This window comes from Lissotriton vulgaris, chromosome 4_1 (genome assembly GCF_964263255.1).
Source record: "Lissotriton vulgaris chromosome 4_1, aLisVul1.2, whole genome shotgun sequence".
Classification (NCBI taxonomy): domain Eukaryota; kingdom Metazoa; phylum Chordata; class Amphibia; order Caudata; family Salamandridae; genus Lissotriton; species Lissotriton vulgaris.
This window is the reverse complement of record NC_141691.1, coordinates 1,735,105,969-1,735,118,615: the sequence shown is the minus strand read 5'-3', so window position 1 is coordinate 1,735,118,615 and position 12,647 is coordinate 1,735,105,969.

The window sequence follows — 12,647 nt, the reverse complement described above, 5'->3', positions numbered from 1 at the left end:
CCTTCAGGAAAACATATTTTCTACCCTGAAAAGTCACTGTACTTTCACCCGATACCCACCAGATGCGTCAATTCCCCTGGCATTCAAATCCTCCTTAACAAGCATTAACTCCTATTTTCTGGACACACTGCTATGGCACACATTTGGGGTGAGATTGACATGCTTCCTTCCTGCTCGCTGCAACTAGTAAACGCCCACTGGAGTTGTCCTGTCGAGCATTTGATGGGAATCTGTGTACCGTGGGCCCTGGAAGGCAATCTGTGTACCTCGGGGGCTAAAAGGCAACCTGTGTACCATGGAATCTAGAAGGCAACCTGTGTACCTTGGGGTCTAGAAGGTAACCTGAGTGCCCTGGGGTCTAGAAGGCAACCTGTGTACCTTGGGGTCTAGAAGGTAACCTGAGTGCCCTGGGATCTTGAAGGCAACCTGTGTACCTTGGGGTCTAGAAGGTAACCTGAGTGCCCTGGGGTCTAGAAGGCAACCTGTGTACCTTGGGGTCTAGAAGGTAACCTGAGTGCCCTGGGGTCTTGAAGGCAGCCTGTGTACCTTGGGGTCTAGAAGGTAACCTGAGTGCCTGGGTCACAATATTTGTTTCCTCCTCCAATCGAGACTCCAGGAGCTTTTTTCAGCACTTTTGTCATCACCACTGCAAGCGACTCTGCAGTACTTGATGAGCGGGTGCCAAGCACTCTAAGGTGTAATGCCTTCCGTTATGTTGTACTAAGTTAGGCCTCTAGTTGCACAGTACTAGTAATAACACAGTTCTAGATGCCCATCAAGTTATTTATGACTTCTTTCATCTGTCTCATTATTGGGTGTTCCCTCTTTATGAGAATCACTCCACTCTCACATTCCGTAAGATCCCCTCAAGTTTGTGCCCCACTGTCTTTACTGCTGCTTCTATGCCAAGTCAAAATCTGCATGCAGTGCATCACTTAGGCGACACAGAGCTTTTCTGGCAAGTGAGATCAAGATTATCTAGATGCTCTTCCTTCTTCTCCTTGTGCCCTAATCCTCCGAGAGTAAGTGTGCAACTTAAATGAAGTCCTCTTTATTTCTCTTTTGACCATTTCCATGTTCTGCTTTATCTATGGAAGATGGACCAAAGGGGAAGGGGAGGGGAGTGGGACAATTTCTTTACAATCTGCTGCCTGGGGAAGGGCAGCCACCTTCACTCACTTCACTCCTTCGCTCTTCTCAGCCCCCATCATTGATCCGCGCAAAGGGAAGAGATCAGCTAGGTGATGGGGAAATGCAGCCCTGAAATTCTCCAGAGTCTGGGATACAGGGCTGTAGGAAGGGGGAGGCTCTAGTTGGCGCAGTGTAACACTAGCGACAAGCAGGGACTCTCTCTTCCTCGTCAGGGCTGAGGGTTACCTTCCAGACAACCTCTGCTTACCCTCTGGGTAGTGTGGCTTAAGCAGTCGTAGGCTAATCTTTGGGGCACATAGGGTTAAACACTTGCAATATTACACCCTCACAACCAACCCACCACACAATGAGACCAAACTGTATTCTGTAAAAATATATATCTTTATATAAACTTCAAGCAGGCTTATGAATACAGTTATCAGACTTTCAAATAGCGGTTCCAAGTTACTTAGTTCAAGTTGCCACAGTTCTTTCTAGCAATAAGCGTTCCTTAGGGCCTTCTGGCCGGTTCAACAAAGTTCTTGTGGAGCGGGCGGCTTCCAGCGGAGCTGTCCCACGTCGCGTTGCCTTCCCGGGGTCGCTGTTCGTTGCGGCTCTCAGCCGAGCAGGTCACGGGTCATCCGGGGCAGCGGTGCTCTGTGGCGGCAGGGTCCTTTTCTCGTCATCCGCTCCGACCCTGGAGGCGGCGGCTGTTGTGGTGGCGGCCAGTGGCAGTACGGTCCCCAAGTGCAGGACGTACCCAGCCAAGGGCCGGTTGCAGCTGTGCGCTCACAGCTGAGCTGTCGGGCAGGATACCGACCAGAGGGGGGTTCTCACAGGGCGGCTGTCCGTCTTTGCAGGTGGGCTGACGGCTCGAAGCACAGTCAGCTCGGGAGCTTGGACCGGACGAGTCCTCCTTCGCTTTGCTCTCGGTTCCCGGTGCAGGTGCGGTCACGGTGTTCAGGCCAGCGGCGGCTGGACCTCACTTTGCTCTCGCTGTTGCCTTGGGTCCCGGTCACGGTGTTCGGGAGGATATCGATGCCTTGGATTACGGGGAGCGTGGCAGGCTTGCCCAGCGCTCCCAGACCCCTCTGTCAGTACTGCAGCGATAGCAGCACACACAGTCGCTTTCTTCAGGGTGTAGCGCCCACTGGTCCTGGGGCGCTGGTCAGGGGGCAAGTTCAGCAGCAAGCCCTTGGAGATCTTTTAACAGAGTTTGGCACAAAGTCTTGTAAAGCAAAAGTCTTCTCGCAGTCTTTCCTTTTTCCCCTCCTTCGGCAGCAAGGCACCAGACACAGGCAAGAGACAGCACTCTTCCTTGTCCTTCACGGTCCTTCTCGTCGGGCAGAGTTCCTTCTGTAGCCCAAACAGGATCTAATTTTCAAGGAGCAGGGCTCCTTCTCTTATACTGCATTTCTTTTGTTCTCGCAGGCCAGGGGGGCCTTTGCATAGCCACTTTCAGTCCTTGAGTACCCTGGTGGGTGTACTCCGACTTCTGCTTTCAGTGTGAGGGGCAGGCGCATCAGACGCCCCACAGGAGGTGGAGCCAGCATTGTGCGGACAGGGGCAGCCAGAGTACCTTGTTGATGGGGCTTCGCCCTTCCTGGGCCAGGTGTCGGCTGAGTCATCAGTCGCTCCCCAGGAGGGTGGAGCCAGCATTGTGGTGGCAGAGCACAGCAAGATCCAGAGTCAAGAGCCACTCCTACCTCCCACTAAGGTGTAATCTGCGCATTCACCACCTGTCATCCCCCAGCCCTGTCACTCACACATCCCAGACAGTCAGATACACATACCAGCAGAGGCGGGCTGAAATGGCTAGGCAAGCAAAGGCTAACTTTCTAAAAGTAGCCTTTGCAAACACAGGATACTAAAATAAACTTGACTACAAGAAATATTTTATCATCCTGAGTTCAGGCATACTAAACACGACGCACTACCATGCTCCTTGAGCCTGCTGGGATTATAGGGTGTAATAATTCCAGCAGCTCAGTCTGGCCTAATGGAAGCAGGTAGCCTTCAATAGTGAAATACGATTCTGGTTGTAAGTCACTACTAGGACATGCCACACACATCAGGGCCTGTCCTACCTTACATCTACAACGCACCCTGCCCGCAGGCCTACCATAGGGGTGACTAATATGTAGTCAAGGGAAGGTTCAGGGGCTGGCAAGTGGGTGCACTTGCCCAGCTAGCGTGACAGTACGAGACCGCACGCGGGTTCTGCGGTCGCAGTTCCCAGACACATCTTTACGGCTGCTTCGGTGGGTGGCGCAACCAGCGCTGCAGGCCCACTAGCAGTATTGGCATCTACAAGCCCCGGCACTCCTAGTGCACTTTACTAGGGACTAACAGTAAATCCAACGAACCAATCATGGATACCAATCGCATGTACAATTTACAGTAGGGAGCACTTGCACTGCGGCACGGGTCGGCCGTGGCGCAGTGCCCTGAGTATCGGAAAACCAGCAAAACATCGGAGGCACATCAGCAAAAAGTGGAAGGGAAACTTACGCCAAGGTGCCAGGTCTAACATGTGTCCCCTCCAGCTGAAATGTGGGGGGAACTACCCTTCCCCAGGGAGTTCCACATCACTAAGGCGGAAAAATCTGGACAGACCATCAGCATTGGCGTGATCTGTGCCAGGGCGGTGTTCCACCGTAAAGTCCATACTCTGTAGAGAAATGGACCACCTCAACAGTTTCGGGTTCTCACCCCTCATTTGCATCAACCATCTGAGGGGCCTGTGGTCCGTCTGAACTCGGAAGTGAGACCCAAACAAGTAGGGTCTTAGCTTCTTCAGCGCCCAGACCACAGCAAATGCTTCACGCTCTATTGCACTCCACCTACTTTCCAGTGGAAGTAACCTCCTACTTATGAAGGCTACGGGTTGGTCAAAGCCCTCTTCAGTCATCTGTGAAAGAACAGCCCCTACACCATGCTCTGAAGCGTCTGTTTGCACTATGAATTCCTTGGAGAAATCAGGAGCCAGGAGCACGGGCGCCGTGCACATGGCAGTCTTCAGGGTGTCAAAAGCCTTCTGACAGGTGTCAGTCCAAATCACATTCCTGGGCTGCTTCTTCGAAGTCAGCTCTGCCAAGGGGGTCACGATCGTGCCATAGCCCTTGACAAACCTCCTGTAATACCCAGTGAGCCCCAGGAAGGCTCTCACTGCAGTCTGGGTCTTGGGGGGGTTCCCAAGCCAGGATGGTCTCGATTTTGGGTTGCAAGGGTGCTACCTTGCCACTCCCCACTTGGTGTCCCAAGTACACCACTGAACCCTGCCCAATCTGGCACTTGCTTGCCTTGATTGTGAGGCCTGCTCGGCGCAGGGCCATCAACACTTCCCAGAGGTGTCGCAGGTGTTCTGGCCATGTGCCACTGAACACCGTGATGTCATCCAGGTAGGCGGCACTGAACTCGTCCAGCCCAGCCAACACCTGGTTGACCAATCTCTGAAAGGTGGCAGGGGCATTCTTCATTCCAAATGGCATAACCCGGAACTGGAAATGCCCATCTGGTGTAGAGAATGCCGACCTCTCCTTTGCCCCATCGGTCAAGGCGATCTGCCAGTACCCAGACGTCAAATCAAACGTACTGAGGAACCGGGCAGCCCCCAGCCGATCAATGAGCTCATCAGCTCTGGGGATGGGGTGCGCGTCAGTCTTCGTGACTGAATTGAGTCCTCTGTAGTCCACACAGAACCGTAGTTCGGGTGTGGCTCCCGGCGCAGCAGCCTTTGGGACCAAGACCACGGGGCTGGACCAAGGACTGCTGGAAGACTCAACCACCCCAAGGGCAAGCATCTTGGAGACCTCCTCCTTGACGCAGGCCCGGACCCTGTCAGTCACTCTGTAAGCCTTATGCTTCACAGGTAAGCTGTCTCCAGTGTCCACATCATGGACGCACCAATCTGTGACACTCGGAACCAGGGAGAACAGATCTGGAAACTGCCCCAGCAACTGGCGGCAGTCTTCCTGTTGTTCGGGAGTCAGGGTGGGTGAGAGGTTAACTCCATCCACTGACCCATCTTTCTCACAGGCCACTAAGAGGTCAGGAAGAGGCTCCGACTCCTCCTCCATTCCATCATCAGTTGCCAACAACATGCCCACTTCGGACCTTCGTAAGTGGGGCTTGAGGCGGTTGACATGTAGGACCCTCAAAGGGTTCCTGGGCGTCTTCATGTCCACCAAGTATGTCACTGGGCTCTTGCGCTCCACAACCTCAAATGGACCTGTCCACTTATCCTGAAGGGCACAGGGCTCCACTGGGGCCAGGACATACACCTCTTGTCCAGGCTGAAGCTCGACCAGAGTGGCATTCTGGTCGTACCACCGCTTCATCTCTTCCTGGCTCGCTTCCAGATTTGCCTTGGCAAGTTGTCTGAAGCGCCTGGTTTGGTTTCTGAAGGCCAGCATGTAGCTATATACATTCTGGGGAGGTTTCCTGGGAGATTGCTCCCAGCCTTCCTTTACCAAACTCAGTGGTCCTCTCACGGGGTGGCCGTACAGTAGCTCAAAGGGGCTGAACCCTAGGGACTTCTGTGGTACCTCGCGATATGCAAAGAGCAGGCATGGTAAGAGGACGTCCCACTTACGCCTCATTGGACCTTCCAGGCCCATGATCATACCTTTCAGGGTTCGGTTGAATCTTTCAACCAACCCGTTACCTTGGGGATGGTAAGGTGTGGTGAACTTGTACGTTACGCCACACTCTTGCCAAAGGGACTTCATATACTTGGATATGAAGTTGGTCCCCCTGTCGCTCACCACCTCTAGAGGGAATCCTACTCGTGAGAAAATTCCCATCAGTGCACGTCCCACCACGGGGGCCGTCACTGTCCTCAGAGGGATGGCTTCAGGGTACCGGGTGGCGTGATCCACCAAGACCAGGATGAACCTGTTGCCCATGGCTGTCTTGGGGTCCAGAGGCCCAATGATGTCAATACCCACTCGCTGGAATGGCGTACCGACCACAGGGAAGGGTTGGAGGGGAGCCTTGTTCTTCCCTCCGGTCTTCCCACTTGCCTGGCAAGTCGGACAGGTTCTACAATGAGCGTCTGAACTCTTGTGCATTTGGGGCCAGTAAAAGTGGGTGACAAGCCTGTCATAGGTCTTGTCCATCCCCAAATGTCCTGCTAAAGGCACATCGTGAGCCAGACCCAATAGGAAGGCTCTGAACTTCTGGGGTACCACCAGCACACGGGCTGACCCAGGTTCAGCAGTCTTAGGCTCTGAATACAGGAGGTCGTTCTCCCAGTACACATAATGTGTTTTGGCCTGAACACCATTGGCCTGGTCTGCAGCCTGCTGCCGCATACCCACGAGAGAAGGGCATTCTTTCTGCTCCTTGCAGAATTCCTCCCTGGAGGGTCCTCCTTCTTGCTGCCAATGGGCCAGCTCAGGCAGGTCCCCCAGTTCGGCAATCTGTTCCCCTGTAGGCTCCAGGGCATCCCCCTCAAGGTCTGCTTCCTCCTGGACCGTGGGAACTTCAGGGGCCGGTTTCCCGCGCCCCCTGCGCCTTCTCCCTAAGGCCGGTTCCTGGGCCTCTCCTTCAGGCCCCAGGACCTCTTGATCACCCCTACTGGCTGCCATTGACCGGGTGGTCACGCACGCCCAGTCAGGCAGACCCACCATCCGCAGGTGAGTCGTCTTCTCCACCTTTTCCCATGGGGAGTGCTCTAAGTCATTCCCTAGCAAACAGTCAACAGGCATGGTTTTCCTTACACAGACCTGTAGAGTACCAGAGACCCCCCCCCCACTCGAAGGGAACTTGAGCCATCGGACACTGACTCTCCGAATTATCAGCGTTGATAACCCTACAGTAGGCCTGGGGTACAACCTGCTCTTGAGACACCAGGTGCTGCCTCACTGCAGTCACACTGGCTCCTGTGTCTCTAAGAGCCTCAGCTTCCTTGCCATTGATGATCACCAACTGCCCATATTTCTTAGTGTTAGAGGGCAGGTAGCTCGTAGGGATCATCTCACTGTCTCCTAGCGAGACTAGGGTCATGTGAACGGGATCTCCACCCCCCGGGACCATCACTTCTTCTCCTAAGTGAACACTAGTCACTTGACGGGGCGGAGCACCAGTGGGTGCGGGTTTTCCAAACAGGCGACACTTGGGGTCACTGGATATGTGCCCAGGCTTGCCACATTTGTAACAATTGAAGGGCCCCTTTGGAACAGGCTTACCTGTCGGGCCCCATTCTGCTTCGGGGGTGGGGGAGGCTGAGAACCTTGCTGCTGGTTCCCCTGGGAACTACTTTGGGGGCCTTTTTGGAACCCTTTCTGTTTTCCCCCCTTGTCCCCCCCACTCTTCTGCTGGGGACCCTGCCCACTCTTGGCGGAGTCTCCCACTGGACCCTTGTGGACCCTGGTGCTGAGCCAGCGGTCCGCCTCCTCAGCAAGCTTCCTCGGGTTGGACAGCTTGCTATCGATCAGGTGTTGGCGTAACTCAGGAAAACAGTGATCAGACAAGTGCTCCCATGCAATTAAATTAAAGAGACCTTGAAAATCATTCACTTGGCTACCCTTCACCCAACCATCCAGTGCTCTGCAAAAATAAGTCACATACTCCACATACGTATTCCCAGGCCGCTTAGTACATCCCCTAAACTTCTGTCTATACATTTCAGGGGTAAGCCCGTACCTGTTCATTAAAGCTTCTTTCATGTGGGAATAGGATCTCTGATTTTCAACGGGCAAATCTAGCAAGGTATCTCGCCCTTCGCTAAGGAACCTTCCCCACAACCCCGCTCCCCAATCCTTGTCAGGGACCCGGTGGGAGGACATGGCTACCTCGTATGCCCTAAACCACTGTCCTATGTCATCCCCCTTAAAGAACTCTTTAACTACGTCCTTAGGGATGTGCACTCTTGACTCTACCTGCACTGGCGATGTGCTGCCACCAGAGGGAGGACGATCCAAGCCTCTCTCCTTCAGACTCATCTCCCTCATTTTCACTTCGTAATCCATTTGGTGCGTTCGCTCTTCCAGCGCCATTCTTTTTGTTTCAAGCTCCAGTTGGATTTTTAATTCTGCCAGCTTTCTTTCGTGATTCCTTGTTTCTTTCCTGTCTGCCAGCTCCTCTGGCGACAGGCCTTTACCAAAGCTGTGCACGCTGTCTTGCCTTTCGAGATCCACCAGATCCATAGGTGCATTCTGTTCTTCAGTTGCATCTTGCTCCGCGAGGGCATCTTGATCCTCCGGGGCCTTTCGGGACTCTATCCAGGCTTTCAGGGCCTTGTAGAGCTCTGGCTTGTTCTTGCAACCAACGTGCGGAACCTTGAGTTTCTTGCAAAAGAACTTCAGTTCAGCTCTGGTGTATTTATCCAGCTTCGCGGCGTCCCACTCCACCTCCAACACCTCAGAGGTCGTGGATTCCGCTCCATCCAGGCTCTTCGTGCCCGGCATGGCTCTTACACTCGGAATCTTCTTTCGGCAAAATTTCAACAAAACCTGTGGCCAAGTAACTGGACTGAAATCACTGTGCAATGGTCAGAAGCTAAGGTATAGATACTGCAAGTGTAAATTCGAAAATCCTCACCGCTGCGTCCAATGTAGGAAGGGGGAGGCTCTAGTTGGCGCAGTGTAACACTAGCGACAAGCAGGGACTCTCTCTTCCTCGTCAGGGCTGAGGGTTACCTTCCAGACAACCTCTGCTTACCCTCTGGGTAGTGTGGCTTAAGCAGTCGTAGGCTAATCTTTGGGGCACATAGGGTTAAACACTTGCAATATTACACCCTCACAACCAACCCACCACACAATGAGACCAAACTGTATTCTGTAAAAATATATATCTTTATATAAACTTCAAGCAGGCTTATGAATACAGTTATCAGACTTTCAAATAGCGGTTCCAAGTTACTTAGTTCAAGTTGCCACAGTTCTTTCTAGCAATAAGCGTTCCTTAGGGCCTTCTGGCCGGTTCAACAAAGTTCTTGTGGAGCGGGCGGCTTCCAGGGGAGCTGTCCCACGTCGCGTTGCCTTCCCGGGGTCGCTGTTCGTTGCGGCTCTCAGCCGAGCAGGTCACGGGTCATCGGGGGCAGCGGTGCTCTGTGGCGGCAGGGTCCTTTTCTCGTCGTCCGCTCCGACCCTGGAGGCGGCGGCTGTTGTGGTGGCGGCCAGTGGCAGTACGGTCCCCAAGTGCAGGACGTACCCAGCCAAGGGCCGGTTGCAGCTGTGCGCTCACAGCTGAGCTGTCGGGCAGGATACCGACCAGAGGGGGGTTCTCACAGGGCGGCTGTCCGTCTTTGCAGGTGGGCTGACGGCTCGAAGCACAGTCAGCTCGGGAGCTTGGACCGGACGGGTCCTCCTTCGCTTTGCTCTCGGTTCCCGGTGCAGGTGCGGTCACGGTGTTCAGGCCAGCGGCGGCTGGACCTCACTTTGCTCTCGCTGTTGCCTTGGGTCCCGGTCACGGTGTTCGGGAGGATATCGATGCCTTGGATTACGGGGAGCGTGGCAGGCTTGCCCAGCGCTCCCAGACCCCTCTGTCAGTACTGCAGCGATAGCAGCACACACAGTCGCTTTCTTCAGGGTGTAGCGCCCACTGGTCCTGGGGCGCTGGTCAGGGGGCAAGTTCAGCAGCAAGCCCTTGGAGATCTTTTAACAGAGTTTGGCACAAAGTCTTGTAAAGCAAAAGTCTTCTCGCAGTCTTTCCTTTTTCCCCTCCTTCGGCAGCAAGGCACCAGACACAGGCAAGAGACAGCACTCTTCCTTGACCTTCACGGTCCTTCTCGTCGGGCAGAGTTCCTTCTGTAGCCCAAACAGGATCTAATTTTCAAGGAGCAGGGCTCCTTCTCTTATACTGCATTTCTTTTGTTCTCGCAGGCCAGGGGGGCCTTTGTATAGCCACTTTCAGTCCTTGAGTACCCTGGTGGGTGTACTCCGACTTCTGCTTTCAGTGTGAGGGGCAGGCGCATCAGACGCCCCACAGGAGGTGGAGCCAGCATTGTGCGGACAGGGGCAGCCAGAGTACCTTGTTGATGGGGCTTCGCCCTTCCTGGGCCAGGTGTCGGCTGAGTCATCAGTCGCTCTCCAGGAGGGTGGAGCCAGCATTGTGGTGGCAGAGCACAGCAAGATCCAGAGTCAAGAGCCACTCCTACCTCCCACTAAGGTGTAATCTGCGCATTCACCACCTGTCATCCCCCAGCCCTGTCACTCACACATCCCAGACAGTCAGATACACATACCAGCAGAGGCGGGCTGAAATGGCTAGGCAAGCAAAGGCTAACTTTCTAAAAGTAGCCTTTGCAAACACAGGATACTAAAATAAACTTGACTACAAGAAATATTTTATCATCCTGAGTTCAGGCATACTAAACACGACGCGCTACCATGCTCCTTGAGCCTGCTGGGATTATAGGGTGTAATAATTCCAGCAGCTCAGTCTGGCCTAATGGAAGCAGGTAGCCTCCAATAGTGAAATACGATTCTGGTTGTAAGTCACTACTAGGACATGCCACACACATCAGGGCCTGTCCTACCTTACATCTACAACGCACCCTGCCCGCAGGCCTACCATAGGGGTGACTAATATGTAGTCAAGGGAAGGTTCAGGGGCTGGCAAGTGGGTGCACTTGCCCAGCTAGCGTGACAGTACGAGACCGCACACGGGTTCTGCGGTCGCAGTTCCCAGACACATCTTTACGGCTGCTTCGGTGGGTGGCGCAACCAGCGCTGCAGGCCCACTAGCAGTATTGGCATCTACAAGCCCCGGCACTCCTAGTGCACTTTACTAGGGACTCACAGTAAATCCAACGAACCAATCATGGATACCAATCGCATGTACAATTTACAGTAGGGAGCACTTGCACTGCGGCACGGGTCGGCCGTGGCGCAGTGCCCTGAGTATCGGAAAACCAGCAAAACATCGGAGGCACATCAGCAAAAAGTGGAAGGGAAACTCACGCCAAGGTGCCAGGTCTAACAAGGGCCTTACAGCTTGTACATCCACTGGCATATCTCCCCGCCCACATACACCAAGCCAAGTGCCTCCAGAACATGCCTGCTTGTTAGGCCGTGGACCACATCTCCACCAGTGCTTCTTAACACACATTCGGGGGTTACAAATTGGTGCCCTAAGGTCATCATCATAGATAGCTAGGGTTGCCACTCTTGTTCTCTCCTTTAAGTACTTGTACGCTCACCACCCTCCAACCTCAGAGGCAAAGGAGCTATTCCCCACACCACTCTGAAAGCTGCTACATCCTTGTAGGAAATTTCATGGGCATTTTGGTGGTCAAAATGTTAGCTATCAGCCTTTTACTTTCTGTCTCCCTGCGGCTGGTCTCTCCTATTTTCCTTCTAAATACATCATCTATTTTGATTCAAGTGGTTGTGTTTCAGGTCTTGAACTGATATCCCAACCATGAATATGTCTTTGAGACCCCCTCCCAATGAAGTTCCAGAGCATCTGCCTGTGGCTCAAGAGAAGGAACACAAAGCCAGTGGATTGAGGTCAAGGCTCTAGCAAAAAAATACCTTCACAAAGATGATGGTCCGGCTCTGGCAAGGAAAGCAGATCCCAGCAAGAGCCAATAATTACCTGGTGGAGCCTGTGAGGAAGATACAAAAACCCAGTGAGAACAATGAGTTGCCTTACGGAAAGCCCTATACTACACATCTTTCAGGATACTGGTTTTCACAGAGCTGAACTATCCCTACTATAGTGACTAGGCCTGGGTGGAATTTCAATTACGGCAGAGCAATCAGAGTAATTTCAGTAACTGCTTGGCAGACTTACCGATAATACCGTGATAATTCCCATTCCGTTCGCATCACTAAGAGTAATGGGAAAATACTACCACAAAGGCACATATGGTGAGTGCAAGCAGCTGCTCGCACTGCTGTTTATGTTCTGTGACATTTAGCACTATTGCCCAAATTCATCAAACTGAATTGCATTCGCAAACAGTGCGAATCGCAAAATTCGGCCCTTTGCGAATGCAATTAATTGATTTGGGATGCATTAAGCTTTTTTGCTATTTTCGCAATTTTAGAAATCGCAATTTGAGATTTCTTAAATGCAATGCATGATCATTTCAGAATTGCAAATTCGCAATTTGGAAGAGGTAAATTAGCATGAAGTTGGACTTCATGCTAATTTACCGAAAGCTTACAAACATGCACAAAATTGCATTTTTGAAAGTTGCATTTTACACACACACATGTCCTTGAGACATGTGTGTGTGTAAATGGCACTTAAGTTTAATTTCAGGGGTGCAGGGGGGGGTTCTTTGGACCCCCCCTGCACCCTTGAAATTGCATTTTCAATTTGCGATTCGCAAATTGAAAATCGCAATTTGTGAATGCCTTCCCATTGATTCCTATGGGCCTCTTGGCCCATAGGAATCAATGGGAATGGGATTCCTTAATTGCGATTCGCAAATTTAAAATCGCAATTAAGAAAAAATAAGGAATCTCAAAAATATTTGCGAAATTTTGATGCATTGCCGTTTGCGAATTCTTTATTGCGATTCCTTAATTTTTGCAATTAAGGATTCGCAAGCGGCAACA